Source organism: Myxine glutinosa, chromosome 10 (genome assembly GCF_964187855.1).
Source record: "Myxine glutinosa chromosome 10, kmMyxGlut1.1, whole genome shotgun sequence".
Classification (NCBI taxonomy): domain Eukaryota; kingdom Metazoa; phylum Chordata; class Myxini; order Myxiniformes; family Myxinidae; genus Myxine; species Myxine glutinosa.
The window spans coordinates 135,133,645-135,153,147 of NC_136270.1; the positions used below are offsets into that span (position 1 = coordinate 135,133,645).

Below are 19,503 nucleotides of genomic sequence, written 5' to 3' on the forward strand. Positions count from 1 at the left end.
TAACCCTATTGTAACCCACACTGAGTATCCTACAAGTAACCCTATTGTAACCCACACTGAGTACCCTACAGATAACCTATTGTTGGCCACACTGAGTACCCCACTGGTAACCCTATTGTAACCCACACTGAGTACCCTACAGATAACCTATTGTTGGCCAAACTGAGTACCCCACTGGTAACCCTATTGTAACCCACACTGAGTACCCTACTGGTAACCCTATTGTAACCCACACTGAGTACCCTACAGGTAACCCTATTGTAACCCACACTGAGTACTCTATAGGTAACCCTATTGTAACCCACACTGAGTACCATACAGGTAACCCTATTGTTGGCCACACCGAGTACCCGACTGGTAACCCTTTTGTAACCCACACTGAGTACCCTACAGGTAACCCTATTGTAACCCACACTGAGTACCCTACAGGTAACCCTATTGTAACCCACACTGAGTACCCGACAGGTAACCCTATTGTAACCCACACTGAGCACCCTACAGGTAACCCTATTGTAACCCACACTGAGTACCCTACAGGTAACCGTATTGTTGCCCACACTGAGTACCCTACAGGTAACCCTATTGTAACCCACACTGAGTACCCTACAGGTAACCCTATTGTAACCCACACCGAGTACCCTACAGGTAACCCTATTGTAACCCACACTGAGTACCCTACAGGTAACCCTATTGTTGCCCACACAGTGGTTGAGGTGGTGGCTCTTTGAAGTCGGACCGGTTTGGTTTTATCGACAGGTGTAAATCTGTTTATCGTGAAAATTTTCCCTTTGGTTTTGTGGTTGTTGTTGTACCTTTGTATAAACTATCAACAGGTGCGGCGCTTTGCGGGGACTTTTGAACCTTTTGAGAAGTTTTGGAAGTCATCGCCATAACCATCTCTCTGCTTGCTGCAAGGTTGGCGTACCTGTACGTGTACCTGCAGCGCATTTTTATCTAATACTGTTGTTAAACTGTGTTTTTTTTCGAATTTCTCATTTGTTTACGATGCCGGAGATAACTCGCCTACTCTTTGTGACCGAGACCCTGGGTCTTTAAGGTACAGCAAGTGAGAAGATCTGGTGATGATTCACTCACCTGAAAGCTCTCTGGCCTGGGTTCGAATCCCGACCTAGCTATAAACTCCCATGCAAGTGTTTCATCAATGTGTATGCCGTCCCACTGATAGACGTTAAACAGGATTCATGTCTGCCGACGGTAGTTACTGCAGGTTAAACATCCCCACGGTGTCCTTCGCGAAAGGTAGGCGAGCTATCGCCGGCATCCTTGAAAAAATGACTAATTCGTGCCTTAACATTAGACGAACGTCACGCTTGGCCAGCCGGTCCGTGAAAGACTTAGGCGATGTTTAGCCTCGGCGAACCCCACAACAACGTGGGAATAATGTTTCTTAAAGAAGAAGAAGAAGAAGAAGAGGTGTAAGGCACTGTACAGTGTATACCTTGATATCGACTCGGAGTAAACTTGGTTCAGCTGCAGAATCGAAGCCATATTACCTGTAGGTTCACGTTCGAGGGTACCTGACTAAAATATCCAAGTACTGCACTGTCTTTGTAAATAACTCCTTTAAATATATCAGTGCACCTTTAAACATCAGTGTACCTTTAAATACATCAGTGTACCTTTAAATACATCAGTGTACCTTTAACTACATCAGTGTACCTTTAAATACATCAGTGTACCTTTAAATATATCAGTGTACCTTTAAACATCAGTGTACCTTTAAATACATCAGTGTACTTTTAAATACATCAGTGTACCTTTAAATACATCAGTGTACCTTTAAATATATCAGTGTACCTTTAAATATATCAGTGTACCTTTAAATATATCAGTGTACCTTTAAATACATCAGTGTACCTTTAAATACATCAGTGCACCTTTAAATACATCAGTGCACCTTTAAATACATCAGTGTACCTTTAAATATATCAGTGTACCTTTAAATATATCAGTGTACCTTTAAATACATCAGTGTACCTTTAAATATATCAGTGTACCTTTGAATATATCAATGTACCTTTAAATACATCAGTGCACCTTTAAATACATCAGTGTACCTTTAAATATATTAGTGTACCTTTAAATACATCAGTGTATCTTTAAATACATCAGTGTACCTTTAAATACATCAGTGTACCTTTAAATATATCAGTGCACCTTTAAATATATCAGTGCACCTTTAAATATATCATTGTACCTTTAAATACATCAGTGTACCTTTAAATACATCAGTGTACCTTTAAATATATCAGTGTACCTTTAAATACATCAGTGTACCTTTAAATATATCAGTGTACCTTTAAATACATCAGTGTACCTTTAAATACATTAGCATACCTTTAAATACATCAGTGTACCTTTAAATACATCAGTGTACCTTTAAATACATCAGTGTACCTTTAAATACATCAGTGTACCTATAAATACATCAGTGTACCTTTAAATATATCAGTGTACCTTTAAATACATCAGTGTACCTTTAAATACATCAGTGTACCTTTAAATACATCAGTGTACCTTTAAATACATCAGCGTACCTTTAAATACATCAGTGTACCTTTAAATATATCAGTGTACCTTTAAATACATCAGTGTACCTTTAAATACATCAGTGTACCTTTAAAAACATTAGTGTACATTTAAATATATCAGTGTACCTTTAAATATATCAGTGTACCTTTAAAAACATTAGTGTACGTTTAAATATATCAGTATACCTTTAAAAACATTAGTGTACCTTTACATATATCAGTGTACCTTTAAATACATCAGTGTACCATTATATACATTGGTGTACCTTTAAATATATCAGTGTGCCTTTAAATACATCAGTTTACCTTTAAATATATCAGTGTACCTTTAAATACATCAGTGTACCTTTAAATATATCAGTGTACCTTTAAATAGATCAGTTTACCTTTAAATATATCAGTTTACCTTTAAATATATTAGTGTACCTTTAAATACTTCAGTGTACCTTTAAATACATCAGTGTACCTTTAAATACATCAGTGTACCTTTAAATATATCAGTGTACCTTTAAATAGATCAGTTTACCTTTAAATATATCAGTTTACCTTTAAATATATTAGTGTACCTTTAAATACTTCAGTGTACCTTTAAATACATCAGTGTACCTTTAAATATATCCGTGTACCTTTAAATACATCAGTATACCTTTAAAAACATTAGTGTACCTTTAAATATATCAGTGTTCCTTTAAGTAGATCAGTTTACCTATAAATATATCAGTGTAACTTTAAATACATCAGTGTACCTTTAAATACATCAGTGTACCTTTAAATATATCAGTGTACCTTTAAATACATCAGTGTACCTTTAAATACATCAGTGTACCTTTAAATACATCAGTGTACCTTTAAATATATCGGTGTACCTTTAAATATAGCAGTGTGCCTTTAAATATATCAGTGTACCTTTAAATATATCAGTGTACCTTTAAATATATCAGTGTACCTTTACATATATCAGTGTACCTTTAAATACATCAGTGTACCATTATATACATCAGTGTACCTTTAAATATATCAGTGTGCCTTTAAATACATCAGTTTACCTTTAAATATATCAGTGTACCTTTAAATACATCAGTGTACCTTTAAATATATCAGTGTACCTTTAAATAGATCAGTTTACCTTTAAATATATCAGTTTACCTTTAAATATATTAGTGTACCTTTAAATACTTCAGTGTACCTTTAAATACATCAGTGTACCTTTAAATACATCAGTGTACCTTTAAATATATCAGTGTACCTTTAAATAGATCAGTTTACCTTTAAATATATCAGTTTACCTTTAAATATATTAGTGTACCTTTAAATACTTCAGTGTACCTTTAAATACATCAGTGTACCTTTAAATATATCCGTGTACCTTTAAATACATCAGTATACCTTTAAAAACATTAGTGTACCTTTAAATATATCAGTGTTCCTTTAAGTAGATCAGTTTACCTATAAATATATCAGTGTAACTTTAAATACATCAGTGTACCTTTAAATACATCAGTGTACCTTTAAATATATCAGTGTACCTTTAAATACATCAGTGTACCTTTAAATACATCAGTGTACCTTTAAATACATCAGTGTACCTTTAAATATATCGGTGTACCTTTAAATATAGCAGTGTGCCTTTAAATATATCAGTGTACCTTTAAATATATCAGTGTACCTTTAAATATATCAGTGTACCTTTAAATATATCATTGTGCCTTTAAATACATCAGTATACCTTTAAATACATCAGTGTGCCTTTAAATATATCGGTGTACCTTTAAATATATCAGTGTACCTTTAAATATATCAGTGTACCTTTAAATATATCAGTGTACCTTTAAATATATCATTGTGCCTTTAAATACATCAGTGTACCTTTAAATACATCAGTGTGCCTTTAAATACATCAGTGTACCTTTAAATACATCAGTGTACCTTTAAATACATCAGTGTACCTTTAAATACATCAGTGTACCTTTAAATACATCAGTGTGCCTTTAAATACATCAGTGTACCTTTAAATACATCAGTGTACCTTTAAATATATCATACCATTGTTCGATTTCAGTTAGATGTAAATAATTTCACTGCTGGATGAGTGTGTGCGTTGTGAGTGTGCGCATTGTGAGTGTGCTCATTGTGAATGTGCACAGTGCGAGTTGTGAGTGTGCACAGTGCGAGTTGTGAGTATGCGTGTTTTGAGTGTGTGTGTGTTGTGAGTGTGCGCAGCGCACGTTGTGAGTGTGTGCAGTGCGAGTTGTGAGTGTGCGTGTTGTGAGTGTGCGCATTGTGAGGGTGAGCAGTGCGCGTTTTGAGTGTGTGCAGTGTGTGCACTGTGCGTTGTGAGTGTGAGTGTGTGCATTGTGAATGTGCACAGTGTGCATTGTGAGTGTGCGTGTTGTGCGTTGTGCGTTGTGTGGTGTGCCGTGTGTTGTGCCGTGTGTTGGTCCATGTGTGTTGTGTTGTGCCGCGTGTGCCGTGTTGTGCCGTGTGTGCCGTGTGCTGGTTGTGTGTGTTGTGCCGCGCCGTGTGTTGTGCCGTGTGTGCTGTGTGTGCCGTGTGTGTTGTGTTGTGCCGTGCCGTGTGTGTTGTGCCGTGCGTACTGTGCTGTGTGCGTTGTGTTATGCCGTGTGCCGTGTGTCGTGTGTTGTGTGTTGTGCCGATGTGTGTTGTGGCGTGCTTACCGTGCCATGTGCGTTGTGTTGTGCCGTGCGTTGCGGGTTGTGCCGTGTGTGTTGTGTGTTGTGCCATATGTGTTGTGCGTGTTGTGTGCTGTGCCGTGTGTATTGTGTGTTGTTCCGTGTGTGTTGTGTGTTGCTCCGTGTGCCGTGTGTTGTGTGTTGTGCCATGTGTCGTGTGTTGTGTGTTGTGCCATGTGTGTTGTGCCGTGTGCCATGTTTGTTGTGTTGTGGTGTGTGTGTGTGTGTGTGTGTGTGTGTGTGTGTGTGTGTGTGTGTGTGTGTGTGTGTGTGTGTGTGTGTGTGTGTGTGTGTGTGGTGTGTGTTGTGCCGTGTGTTGGGGGTGTGTGTTGCGCCGTGTGTGTTGTGCCGTGTGTGTTGTGTCGTGTGTGTTGTGCAATATGTGTTGTGTCGTGTGCGATGTGTGTTGTGCCGTGTGTGTTGTGTGTTGTGCCGTGTGTGTTGCATGTTGTGACGTGTGTGTTGCGTGTTGTGGCAGTGTATGTTGCGTGTTGTGCCATGTGTGTTGCATTTTGTGTTGTGTGTTGTGCCGTGTGTGTTTTGTGTTGTGCCGTGTGTGTTTTGTGTTGTGCCGTGTGTGTTTTGTGTTGTGCCGTGTGTGTTTTGTGTTGTGCTGTGTGTGTTCTGTGTTGCACCGTGTGTGTTGTGCCGTGTGGGTTGTGCCGTGTTTGTTGTGCCGTGTGTGTTGTGTGGTGTGCTGTGTGTGTTGTGCCGTGTGTGTTGTGTGTTATGCCGTGTGTGTTGCGTGTTGTGGCAGTGTATGTTGCATGTTGTGCCGTGTGTGTTGTGTTGTGTGTTGTGCCGTGTGTGTGTTGTGTGTTGCGCCGTGTGTGTTGCGTGTTGTGCCATGTGTGTTGCATTTTGTGCTGTGTGTGTTTTGTGTTGTGCCGTGTGTGTTTTGTGTTGTGCCGTGTGTGTTGCGTGTTGCGCCGTGTGTGTTGTGCAATGTGTGTTTTGTGTTGTGCCGTGTGTGTTTTGTGTTGTGCTGTGTGTGTTCTGTGTTGTGCCGTGTGTGTTGCGTGTTGCGCCGTGTGTGTTGTGCCATGTGTGTTGTGCCGTGTGGGTTGTGTTGTGTTGTGTTGTGCCGTGTGGGTTGTGTTGTGTTGTGCCGTGTGGATTGTGTTGTGTTGTGTTGTGCCGTGTGGGTTGTGCCGTGTGTGTTGTGTGTTGTGCCGTGTGGGTTGTGTTGTGTTGTGCCGTGTGGGTTGTGTTGTGTTGTGCCGTGCCTTGGATTGGACAGCACGCGGATTCCGTGCACCATCACGGTTTGCATTGGACAGCACGTGGATTCCGTACACCGTCACCACGTGCGGTGGTGGTTATGACCGTGAGAAAGCACGTGGTGTACCCTAGGGGGTTCCAACTCTCCGGTGTTCCGGACGAGTACCGGTACCTACAATCGGACGCACGAGCTTGTACACGGAGACGGGTACTGCAGTTAACACCAGCAACCACAACCACAACCACACCCACACCACGCTTCTTTGAATCAGCAGCTGCTGCAATGACATAAACACCAGATTTTTGTAAAAACGAACAAAGCGCACTCAGTGTTGTCTGATGACGTAGGTTCGGCGAGATACTCGACCTATCATGGAGTCCAAAGTGCCAAACATCAGGAGACCCTTGGATTGCGAATGGAGTTTCCAAAAGTTTCTCAAAGTCTCAAACTAATCACGTCCATTGCGAAACCAGCGGGTTCAACCACTCCGTTCGTTGTACCTGGGGTAGGTAGTTAGTGCATGGTGTCCGTGCGGTTACTTTAGGATCCCGTTTCACTTTCCCCCGGTTTGAGTTGGTGTCGTCGGATTCCAGTAAAATGTATTTTATTGAGCACATGGGGGGGCGGGTCCCGGGGAGGGGGCGGAGGAGGGCTCAAGTGGGCAGACCCGCACAGCTCGGAGGACTCCGGGAAGTCCTGATCTGTCTCTGCCTTTTAAAAATATCTGTTCACTCTCGAGGAACACTCGCTTCGATCGGGGTGTCGAACGTGGGGTCTTCGTCCGAGGAGAGCTTCCTGCGCACCGAGGGATTGGTCAATTGTACACTTCACGATCTGTCGATAGTAAGTGAAACTCAATTGGTGTAACTTCGACGCGATCCGTACGATCTCTTTATTGCTGTGTTTGTGACTTTGTTTGCTGAACCTTTTGTTATTGTGTATATTTGTTTGTTAGAATGGAACAAACAAAAACATTAGATCAACAAGCAAAGGATTATATATACAATGTGATAACAAACTGTGACAAAGTACAACATGTGACAGCAGATACAATGTAAAAACTAGCGTCACATATTAAATTTGTTGACATGTTGTCACATTGTATATGATTGTTGTCACATTGTATATGATTGTCACCACTTTGTATATGCTTGTTGTCACTTTGTATATGATTTGCTGTCACATTGTAAATGATTGTTGTCACATTGTATATGATTGTTGTCACATTGTAAATGATTGTTGTCACATTGTATATGATTGTTGTCACTTTGTATATGATTTGTTGTCACTTTGTATATGATTTGTTGTCACTTTGTATATGATTTGTTGTCATTTTGTATATGATTTGATGTCACATTGTATATGATTGTTGTCACTTTGTATATGATTTGTTGTCACTTTGTATATGATTTGTTGTCACTTTGTATATGATTTGTTGTCACATTGTAAATGATTGTTGTCACATTGTATATGATTGTTGTCACTTTGTATATGATTGTTGTCACTTTGTATGTGATTGTTGCCACTTTGTATATGATTTGTTGTCATTTTGTATATGATTTGTTGTCACATTGTATAAGTTTGTTTTCTCATTGTATATGATTGTTGTCACTTTGTATGTGATTTGTTGTCACTTTGTATATGATTGTTGTCACTTTGTATGTGATTTGTTGTCACTTTGTATATGATTTGTTGTCACATTGTACATGATTGTTGTCACTTTGTATATCATTGTTGTCACTTTGTATATGATTGTTGTCACTTTGTATGTGATTGTTGCCACTTTGTATATGATTTGTTGTCACATTGTACATGATTGTTGTCACTTTGTATATCATTGTTGTCACTTTGTATATGATTGTTGTCACTTTGTATGTGATTGTTGCCACTTTGTATATGATTTGTTGTCATTTTGTATATGATTGTTGTCACTTTGTATATGATTGTTGTCACATTGTATATGATTGTTGTCACTTTGTATATGATTGTTGTCACATTGTATATCATTGTTGTCACAGTGTATATGATTGTTGTCACATTGTATATGATTTGTTGTCACATTGTATAAGTTCGTTTTCTCATTGTATATGATTGTTGTCACTTTGTATGTGATTTGTTGTCACTTTGTATATGTTTGTTGTCACATTGTATATCATTGTTGTCACAGTGTATATGATTGTTGTCACATTGTATATGATTTGTTGTCACATTGTATAAGTTCGTTTTCTCATTGTATATGATTGTTGTCACTTTGTATGTGATTTGTTGTCACTTTGTATATGTTTGTTGTCACATTGTATATGATTGTTGCCACTTTGTATATGATTGTTGTCACTTTGTATATGATTGTTGTCACATTGTATATCATTGTTGTCACAGTGTATATGATTGTTGTCACATTGTATATGATTTGTTGTCACATTGTATAAGTTAGTTTTCTCATTGTATATGATTGTTGTCACTTTGTATGTGATTTGTTGTCACTTTGTATATGATTTGTTGTCACATTGTACATGATTGTTGTCACATTGTATATGATTGTTGTCACAATGTATATGATTGTTGTCACATTGTACATGATTGTTGTCACATTGTATATGATTGTTGTCACAATGTATATGATTGTTGTCACATTGTATATGCCATGATTTGGAAAGGCACACACCTGTCTATATAAGGTCTCACAGCTGACAATGCATATCAGAGCAAAAACCAAGCCATGAGGTCGAAGGAACTGCCTGCAGAGCTCAGAGACAGGATTGTGTCGAGGCACAGATCTGGGGAAGCCTACAGAAAAATCTCTGCTGCATTGAAGGTTCCCAAGAGCGCAGTGGCCTCCATAATTCTGAAATGGAAGAAGTTTGGAACAACCAGGACTCTTCCTAGAGCTGGCCGCCCGGCCAAACTGAGCAATCGGGGGAGAAGGGCCTTGGTAAGAGAGGTGACCAAGAACCCGATGGTCACTCTGGCTGAGCTCTAGAGATCCTGTGTGGAGATGGGAGAAACTTCCAGAAGGACAACCATCACTGCAACACTCCACCGATCTGGGCTTTATGGCAGAGTGGCCAGACGGAAGCCTCTCCTCAGTGAAAGACACATGAAAGCCCACAGAATCTTGTTTCTCACAGTCTGAGAGTCCTTTAGGTGCTTTTTTGCAAACTCCAAGCGGGCTTTCATGTGTCTTTCACTGAGGAGAGGCTTCCGTCTTGCCACTCTGCCATAAAGCCCAGATCGGTGGAGTGTTGCAGTGATGGTTGTCCTTCTGGAAGTTTCTCCCATCTCCACACAGGATCTCTGGAGCTCAGCCAGAGTGACCATCGGGTTCTTGGTCACCTCTCTTACCAAGGCCCTTCTCCCCCGATTGCTCAGTTTGGCCGGGCGGCCAGCTCTAGGAAGAGTCCTGGTTGTTCCAAACTTCTTCCATTTCAGAATTATGGAGGCCACTGTGCTCTTGGGAACCTTCAATGCAGCAGAGATTTTTTTGTAGGCTTCCCCAGATCTGTGCCTCGACACAATCCTGTCTCTGAGCTCTGCAGGCAGTTCCTTCGACCTCATGGCTTGGTTTTTGCTCTGATATGCATCGTCAGCTGTGAGACCTTATATAGACAGGTGTGTGCCTTTCCAAATCATGTCCAATCAATTGAATTTACCACAGGTGGACTCCAATCAAGGTGTAGAAACATCTCAAAGATGATCAAGAGAAATGGGAGGCACCTGAGCTAAATTTCAAGTGTCATAGCAAAGGGTATGAATACTTATGTAAATGTGATATATCCGTTTTTTCTTTTTAATAAATTTGTAAAACTTTCTAAAATCCTGTTTACTCTTTGTCATTATGGGGTATTGAGTGTAGATCGATGAGGGAAAAAATGAATTTAAACGATTTCAGCATAAGGCTGCAACATAACAAAATGTGAAAAACGTGAAGGGGTCTGAATACTTTCTGAATGCACTGTATATATATATATATATATATATATATATAAGTCATTGTTGCCATTTGTATCTGCTATTGACTATATCAAAGTATTGTTACGGTCCTGGGTTTTGGGGTCTACTACAAGTGGGGGCCTCATTATTCCGGATACATTTATATATATATATATTCGTACTGTTTTATTTGTTACAGTGTATTTGTATTTTTATACTGTATTTGTATTTGTTTTACTGTATTTGTATTTGTTTTACTGTATTTGTATTTGTTTTACTGTATTTGTATTTGTTTTACTGTATTTGTATTTCTTTTACTGTATTTGTATTTGTTTTCCTGTATTTGTATTTCTTTTACTGTATTTGTATTTGTTTTACTGTATTTGTATTTGTTTTACTGTATTTGTATTTGTTTTCCTGTATTTGTATTTGTTTTACTGTATTTGTTTTTGTTGCTGTGCATTTGTATTTTTATACTGTATTCGTATTTGTTACATTTATAACGGTGTGTACCCTGGTTAGAATAGGTACACCGTATCCCTGCGTGTCGTAAGAGGCGACTAAGAGGGTTGGCGTCAGGAAGGGCATCCGGCCATAAAAACATTGCCGCAAAAAGAGAACCATGACAATTACAACTACATGTGGGCAGGGTACAGCCCGAAGTGGAGATCGGTTTCTGAGGTTTGGGACATGGAATGTAGGGACAATGACAGGGAGATCAGGAGAAGTGGTGGAAGTATTGGTCAGAAGAAAAGTGGACATATGTTGTGTGCAAGAGACGAGATGGAAGGGAAGTGGTGTGAGAATGGTGAAGCGTAGGCAAGGACAGAAATACAAGTTTGTGTGGCAAGGGTGCCTGGAGGGCGTGAATGGTGTTGGTGTCCTGTTTTCTGAGGAGTTTGTAGACAGTGTGGTGAGTGTGACTAGAGTGAGTGATAGGTTGATGATGGTGAAAATGATGATTGGAAAGCTCTTGGTGAACGTCATCTCGGGATATGCTCCGCAGGTTGGTCGGAGCGATGAAGAGAAGGACAAGTTCTGGTGTGCGATAGAGAAGCTGATGGAAAACGTGAAAGACGAGGAAGTTGTTGTGGTAGGAGGAGACCTAAATGGACATGTGGGAAGGAGTATGGACGGTTTTGAGGGAGTTCATGGGGGTTACGGATATGGTGTGAGAAATGGAGAAGGTGAAAGGATTTTGGAGTTTGCTGATGGAGCTGATTTGTTGATTTGTAATACTCAGTTCCAGAAAGCGGATAATAACCTTGTTACATACACGTCAGGTGGGTCGACGACAACCGTTGACTACCTGATGGTGTGTAGGCGAGATAGGGGGCACCTCCGGGACACAAAGGTGATCCTGGGGGAGGAGGCTGTTTCACAGCACCACTTGGTTGTCTGCGACATAAGGATGAAAGGTGCGAGGAGAGCTCGGCGGGTGAAGTACGAACCGAGAATGAAGGTGTGGAGGTTGAAAGAGGTGACAGTAAGGGAGGCATTAAAAGAGAGGCTGAGTATGGTGGAGGGATGATGTGGTTGAGCTTGAACGTGGTTGGATGTCAATGAAAGATAGTCTGTTGGGAGCCGTTGGTGAGGTATGTGGATGGACAAAAGGAACACCGAGGCACTCGGAAACATGGTGGTGGGATGAGGAAGTTGGAAAGAGGGTTGACGAGAAGAGGAAGAAGTTCAAGGAGTGGCAGAAGGCAAAGGGCACGGGAGCAGAAAAAGCAGAGCATGAAAGTTATAAGGCAGCCAAGAAGGCTGCAAAGAAAGAGGCAGCAAAGGCGCAGGAGGCATGCAGGAAAATGTTCGGAGAAAACCTGGATTCGAAGAGGGTCAGAGAGCGGTATTCAGGATTGCAAAGCAGATAGCGAAAGAGAGGTGTGATGTGATGGGGGTGAGTTGCTTGAAGGATGAAGTGGGACAAATCGTTGTGGACCCAGATGGAATTAAAGGAAGATGAAAAAGATATATGGAAATGCTGTTGAATACAGAGAATGAATGGGATGGCAACATAGAGAGTAACCCAGTTTTAGGACCGGCAGAGAAGATAACTGAGAAGGAAGTTGAGGAAGCGATAAAAGCAATGAAGAGTAGAAAAGCGGGAGGGCCGACGGGAGTTGTGGGAGATATGTTGAAGGCAGCAGGAAGTTGGGGTGTGAAGAGAATGACAGAGATCTGTAATCTGATGGTGAAAGAAGGCCGCATTACAGTGGATTGGGAACTGAGTACCCTCGTCCCTTCATACAAGGGGAAAGGTGAACCTCTGGAGTGTGGCTCGTACTGAGCGATAAAGTTATTGGAGCATGGAATGAAGGCATTGGAAAGGGTGTTGGAGAGGAGGATAAGGAAGAAGGTGAAGATCGACGAAATGCAGTTTGCATTAATGCCAGGAAGAGGAACGACAGATGCGCTCTTTATTGTGAGGCAGTTGCAGGAGAAGTACATGGAGAAGAGGAAGAAGTTGTTTCTTGGGTTTGTTGATCTGGAGAAAGCATTCGATAGGGTTCCACGCGAAGTATTGACATGGGCATTGAGGAAGTTAGGAGTGGAAGAATGGTTGATCAGAGTAGTGATGGCAATGTACAAAAGAGCGCGCACAGCTGTAAGGACGAAGGACGGGAACAGTGGTGAGTTTGAGGTGAAGGTGGGAGTGCATCAGGGGTCGGTACTAAGTCCACTACTATTTGTAGCTGTGAGGGAGGTGCTGGCTCAGAACGTAAAGGAGGGTTTACCATGGGAGTTGTTGTATGCAGATGATCTGGTGTTGATTGCGGAAAGTATGGATGGACTGAAGGAAAAGATAAACAAGTGGAAGGAATGTATGGAGACAAAAGGTCTGAAGGTGAATATAGGAAAGACGAAGGTGATGGCAAGTGGTGAAGCATGTGGTGATGTGGAAAGAACTGGGAAGTGGCCATGTGCTGTGTGCAGGAAGGGTGTCGGAGTGAACTCCATTCAATGTACAATGTGCGCTGAGTGGGTTCATCAAAAATGTCGTGGTCTGAGAGGGTCATTAACCAGTGTGGCAGCTACATTCAAATGTAAGGTGTGCACAGAGGGAGCTGCAGATGGAGGAAATGTTGAGTTGGATCTTGGAGACGGCGTGAAGCTGGAAGGTTTGAAAACATTTTGCTACCTCGGAGACATGCTGAATGGAGAAGGTGGATCAGACTCGGCAATGGTTGCTCGAGTGAGATGTGCATGGAAGAAGTTTTGGGAACTGAGTGGCGTGCTGATGAGGAGGGGAGTGTCGTTGAAGCTGAAGGGAAAGGTGTATGCTGCATGTGTGAGAAGTGTTATGATTTATGGGAGTGAGACATGGGTAATAAACGTAGAGCAGCAACGAAGGCTGGAAAGGGTGGAAATGCGAATGGTTCGATGGATGTGTGGAGTATCGTTGAGAGAGAGGAAGAGAAATGATGAATTGCGAAAGATGATGGGAATAGAGCCTGTGGTGGATGCTGTGAAGAGGAACAGGTTGAGATGGTTTGGTCATGTGTTGAGGAAGGATGAAAGTGACCGGTTGAGAAGAGTGATGGAAATGAATGTAGAAGGAAGTAGAGGACGGGGAAGACCGAGAAAGACTTGGCTAAAGATGGTGGAAGAAGAAATGCGGGCAAGGGGGTTAACAAGGAGAGATGCAGAAAATCGGGCAAAATGGAGAAGATTGTCATGGGGACCGCAAGGCTAACCCCCGCTCCAGCAGGGAAAATGGCCTTAAAATGCATGTTGTTGTTGTTGTTGTTGTTGTTGTTGTATTCGTATTTGTTACAGTGCATTTGTATTTGTTATACTGTATTTGCATTTGCTATATACTGTATTTGTATTTGTTACAGTGCATTTGCATTTGTTATACTGTATTTGTATTTGTTACAGCGAATTTGTATTTGTGATACTGTATTTATATTTGTTGCAGTGCATTTGTATTTGTTACAGTGCATGTGTATTTGTTACAGTGCATTTGTATTTTTATACTGTATTCGTATTTGTTACAGTGCATTTGTATTTGGTATACTGTATTTCCATTTGGTACAGTGCATGTGTATTTGTTACAGTGCATTTGTATTTGTTATACTGTATTTGCATTTGTTATACTGTATTTGCATTTGTTATACTGTATTTGTATTTGTTATACTGTATTTGTATTTTTATACTTTATTTGTATTTGTTACATTGCATTTGTATTTGTTATACTGTATTTGTATTTTTTATAGTGTTTTCGTATTTGTTACAGTGCATTTGTATTTTTATACTGTATTCATATTTGTTACAGTGCATTTGTATTTGTTATCCTGTATTTGCATTTGTTACAGTGCATTTGTATTTGTTACAGTGCATTTGTATTTGTTACAGTGCATTTGTATTTGTTACAGTGCATTTGTATTTTTTATACTGTATTTGCATTTGTTACAGTGCATATGTATTTGTTACAGTGCATGTGCATTTGTTACAGTGCATTTGTATTTGTTATACTGTATTTGCATTTGTTATACTGTATTTGTATTTTTATACTTTCTTTGTATTTGTTACATTGCATTTGTATTTGTTATACTGTATTTGTATTTTTTATACTGTTTTCGTATTTGTTTCAGTGCATTTGTATTTTATATTGTATTCATATTTGTTACAGTGCATTTGTATTTTTATACTGTATTCGTATTTGTTACAGTGCATTTGTATTTGGTATACTGTATTTCCATTTGGTACAGTGCATGTGTATTTGTTACAGTGCATTTGTATTTGTTATACTGTATTTGCATTTGTTATACTGTATTTGCATTTGTTATACTGTATTTGTATTTGTTATACTGTATTTGTATTTGTTATACTGTATTTGCATTTGTTATACTGTATTTGTATTTTTATACTTTATTTGTATTTGTAACATTGCATTTGTATTTGTTATACTGTATTTGTATTTTTTATACTGTTTTCGTATTTGTTACAGTGCATTTGTATTTTTATACTGTATTCATATTTGTTACAGTGCATTTGTATTTGTTATACTGTATTTGCATTTGTTACAGTGCATTTGTATTTGTTACAGTGCATTTGTATTTGTTACAGTGCATTTGTATTTGTTATACTGTATTTGTATTTGTTATACTGTATTTGCATTTGTTATACTGTATTTGTATTTTATACTTTATTTGTATTTGTAACATTGCATTTGTATTTGTTATACTGTATTTGTATTTTTTATACTGTTTTCGTATTTGTTACAGTGCATTTGTATTTTTATACTGTATTCATATTTGTTACAGTTCATTTGTATTTGTTATACTGTATTTGCATTTGTTACAGTGCATTTGTATTTGTTACAGTGCATTTGTATTTGTTACAGTGCATTTGTATTTGTTACAGTGCATTTGTATTTGTTACAGTGCATTTGTATTTGTTACAGTGCATTTGTATTTGTTACAGTGCATTTGTATTTGTTACAGTGCATTTGTATTTGTTACAGTGCATTTGTATTTGTTACAGTGCATTTGTATTTGTTACAGTGCATTTGTATTTGTTACAGTGCATTTGTATTTGTTACAGTGCATTTGTATTTGTTACAGTGCATTTGTATTTGTTATGCTGTATTTGTATTTGTTAGTGCATTTGCTACACACTAGTTGGATTTGTTTGATATTTCAAGTTATTGCGTCCATAATTCAAGGGAAATTGCCCCATCCTTAAGGACGGCTTCTTCCCTCTTTAACATAACTTTATAAATTATTCTATCATGTGTACATCCAAAGTTTTTAAAGTTGCACGATGACTTTATGAACCCCCTGTATTTGTTTGTTACATTGTATACATTTCTTGTTACCCTGTTTATGCTTTTCTTGGTTATGTTGTATAAATCATGCCTTGCCATGTTTGTGCAGAAGTGACACACTTGCGTTTAGGCAGTCTAGTCTGTGTTTGATTTTGGATTGGACTATGAACTGTAGGATTGGTGTTTCGTGGGCAGGGCGTTACATCAGTGTACCTTCCCTCGGTTGAACCTGAAGCCGGGTGTCTCGTCTGTTAGCATTAATTGGTGGATGTTTATGATACCACCATATCTTTCAAGAAGTCAAGTAGACAAGTTGCAATGCTTTCAGAAAGTATTCACACCCCTTGACTTTTCACATTTTGTGATGTTAAAACCTGAATTTAAAATACATTTAATTGAGAATTTTTGTCACTGATCTACACATTATACCCCATAATGTCAATGTGGAATTTTTGTTATTGGAAATGTTTACAAAATAATTAAAAATGAACAGCTGAAATGTCTTGAATCAATAAGTATTCACCCCCTTTGCTATGACACTCCAAATTGAGCTCAGGTGCATCGAATTTCCTTTGATCATCCTTGAGATGTCCCTACAACTTGATTGGAGTCCACCTGTGGCCAATTCAATTGATTGGACACAATTTAGAAAGAAACACACCTTTCGAAACAAGGTCCCACAGTTGACAGGTCATCTCAGAGCAGAAACTCTACCATGAAGTCCAAGGAACTGTCCATAGAATTGTGAGGAAGCCTTGATCTGGTAAAGGGTATAAAACAATTTCTAGAGTGTTAAAAGTTCCCAAGAGTACAGTGATCTCCATCATAAGGAAATGGAAAGAATATGGAACTACCCAGACTCTTCCTAGAACTGGCCGTCCAACCGAAATAAGCAACCTGGCAAGAAGGACCTTGGTCAGGGAGGTGACCAAGAACCCAATGACTGCACTGACAGAACTACAGAGTTCCTTAGCTGAGATGGGAGAACCTGCCAGAAGGACAACAGTCTGCAGCACTTCAGAAATCTAGGCTTTATGGGAGAGCGGCCAAACAGAAGCCACTCCTGAGAAAAAGTCACATGACAGCACACTTGGAGTTTGCGAAAAGGCACGTGAAAGACTCTGAGAGCATGAGGGAAATATTATGTGGTCTGATGAGACGATTAATTAAACTATTTGGCTGGAAAGCAAAGCAGTGTATGGAGTTAACCGAGCACAGCTTATCGCCAATCTAACACCATCCCTACCGTGAAGCATGGTGGTGGCAGCATCATACTACGGGGATGATTTTCAGTGGCAGGGACAGGGGGACTTCTAAGGATAGAGGGAATGATGAATGGAGCCAAATACAGGCAAATCCTTGAGGAGAGCCTGCTTCAGAGTGCAAAAGACCTTCGACTGTGGTGAATATTTACGTTCCAACTGGACAATGACCCCAAGGATACTTGCCAGGACCCCAAGGATACTCGTGGCTAAAGCCACACTGGAATGGATTCAGAACAAGAATGGGAAAGTCCTTGAGTGGCGCAGGCAAAGGCCAGGCTTGAATCCCATTAAGAATCTGTGGAAAGATTTGAAGATTGCTGTTCACCGACGTTCCCCATCCACTTGACAGAGCTTAAGCAAATCTGCAAGGAAGAATGGAAGAAACTCCCCAAAGTCCAGATGTGCAAAGCTCATACAGACATACCCATGACGACGCGAAGCTGTAATCGCTGCCAAAGGAGCTTTTATGAAGTATTGACTCTCATTTTTCACCTGAATGCAAAGGCGCTTCTCATTTTTTATTATCTTGAAAAGGAATTTTAAAAAACACACACACTTTGACATTATGGGGTATTATGTGTAGATCAGTGACAAAAAATCTCATTTTAATCCATTCTAAATTCAGGCTGTAACATAACAAAATGTGAAAAACGTCAAGGGGTGTGAATACTTTCTGAAGGCACTGTACATCGGCACACTGAACAAATTTGCGCCTTCGCACCTCCTGAGCCACTGCGGAATTGTTTTTGTGGCTCTCAGGAATGTACGTCGAGTTAGCGAGGAACTGGGGGTTGGTGTGAATTTGGTGAATGCCGTTCATGCAAGGAGTTGGTGGCAAGATGGAAATTCACAAAGTACCATTCAATATCTTTTTCCAGAATGTCGAGCTTGATGGAGAATCCTTTTTATAAAAACACTTCAGTATTAACACCTTATTTTATGACAAATAATTGGAACTCAATAGATACAAAATGCAAGTTGATACGTGATGCATGATGTTTCAGTTTATAGGTACAGGAGATCAGACGGTGTGTGAAGTTAGACTTTGCGAAGCCATAGCTACTCCATCTGTGGTGCTCCTTAAGATGTTTTGTATGTCGTGGGAAGATCAGAGAGGTCAATGGAAGAGCTCATCGTATAGAGTATGAACAGAAAACTCTACCGTCGGAGTGCGGTTTGGAGATATGTCAGCCAAGGCAGGCGAGTACTAGATGACCTCCAGGTGACTGATGGTGAAACCAAGGAGTTTCAGAGACTGCACTTTTCCAAGAAAGTTGTCCTGCTGAACTTCCAGATACATTGAGGTGATAGTGCGGTACTCATCCTTGTCGAAGGTGCTCTTCCAGGTAGTTTAAAAGTTTGTCTCTTCCAATTAGGTGCAAGGTATGCAATGGCCTATCTTCTAGAAGATAACAATTTCCTGGTGCAAAGCAAAGCCATATTGAAGACTTCCAGGTCATTTTGCGGATGTTAAGGGCACCTACTTATGGGCTAGAATATAAGCGAAGACACCAGAGTGAGCAGCACGCTTCCTATTTGCGTTAAGGAAATCAAACTGTCAGACATAAATGGATGCAATCAAAGCGTGCTACCTGCCGTGGGACGTAAGAAGCAGCTGGTGCTTCGTAGGGCAGCTTTGCAAAGTCATCAGGATTAGTCTTCACAATTGAGACATAAAATGGAATTTGCGTAATAGCAGGTTAGTTGTAGTTGCTAGACAGCGTCGAACACTGGATATGTCCAGTGAAACTGGATACGACTGACGCTGTCCCAATGTTTTATTTGGGGCTTCAATGTGTTTGTTCATTGTTGAATAAACAAGACCGGTGCTGTGACCAAAATGAAAGATGGACTCGATGTCTGTGAGTGAACAAGACTTAGAGAAGGGGAATTGATTGAAGTCTTTTGTACCGGTAATTATTGATTTCGTTGTCTTGTTTTATATGATGGCAAGGAAGAGCAACAACGACTCCATGTAGTTCAGAGGAGCTGTCTTCACATTATTTTATGTTGAAAATGATACTTGTCTGCAGATAGGAGTGAAAGCAGGTCGGCCGGGTCAGGTACGCAA

The 19,503-nt window shown here is 39.9% G+C and overlaps 1 protein-coding gene across 4 annotated transcripts in view; it reads left to right on the forward strand.

Annotated features, from left to right (window-relative positions):
* Positions 1-847: 847 nt before the first annotated feature.
* The window catches only part of LOC137433744 (protein NDRG3), a 119,899-nt gene continuing 101,243 nt past the window's right edge, over positions 848-19,503 (forward strand). Inside the window, exon 1 of one of the 4 annotated variants that reach the window (XM_078786141.1) lies at positions 848-927. The gene's annotated coding sequence lies outside the window, so the exon portion shown is untranslated. Of the gene's footprint in view, positions 928-7,119; positions 7,308-19,237; positions 19,295-19,503 lie in introns of those variants that run through there. The other 3 variants (XM_078786143.1, XR_013624825.1, XM_078786142.1) reach the window with 3 other exon arrangements.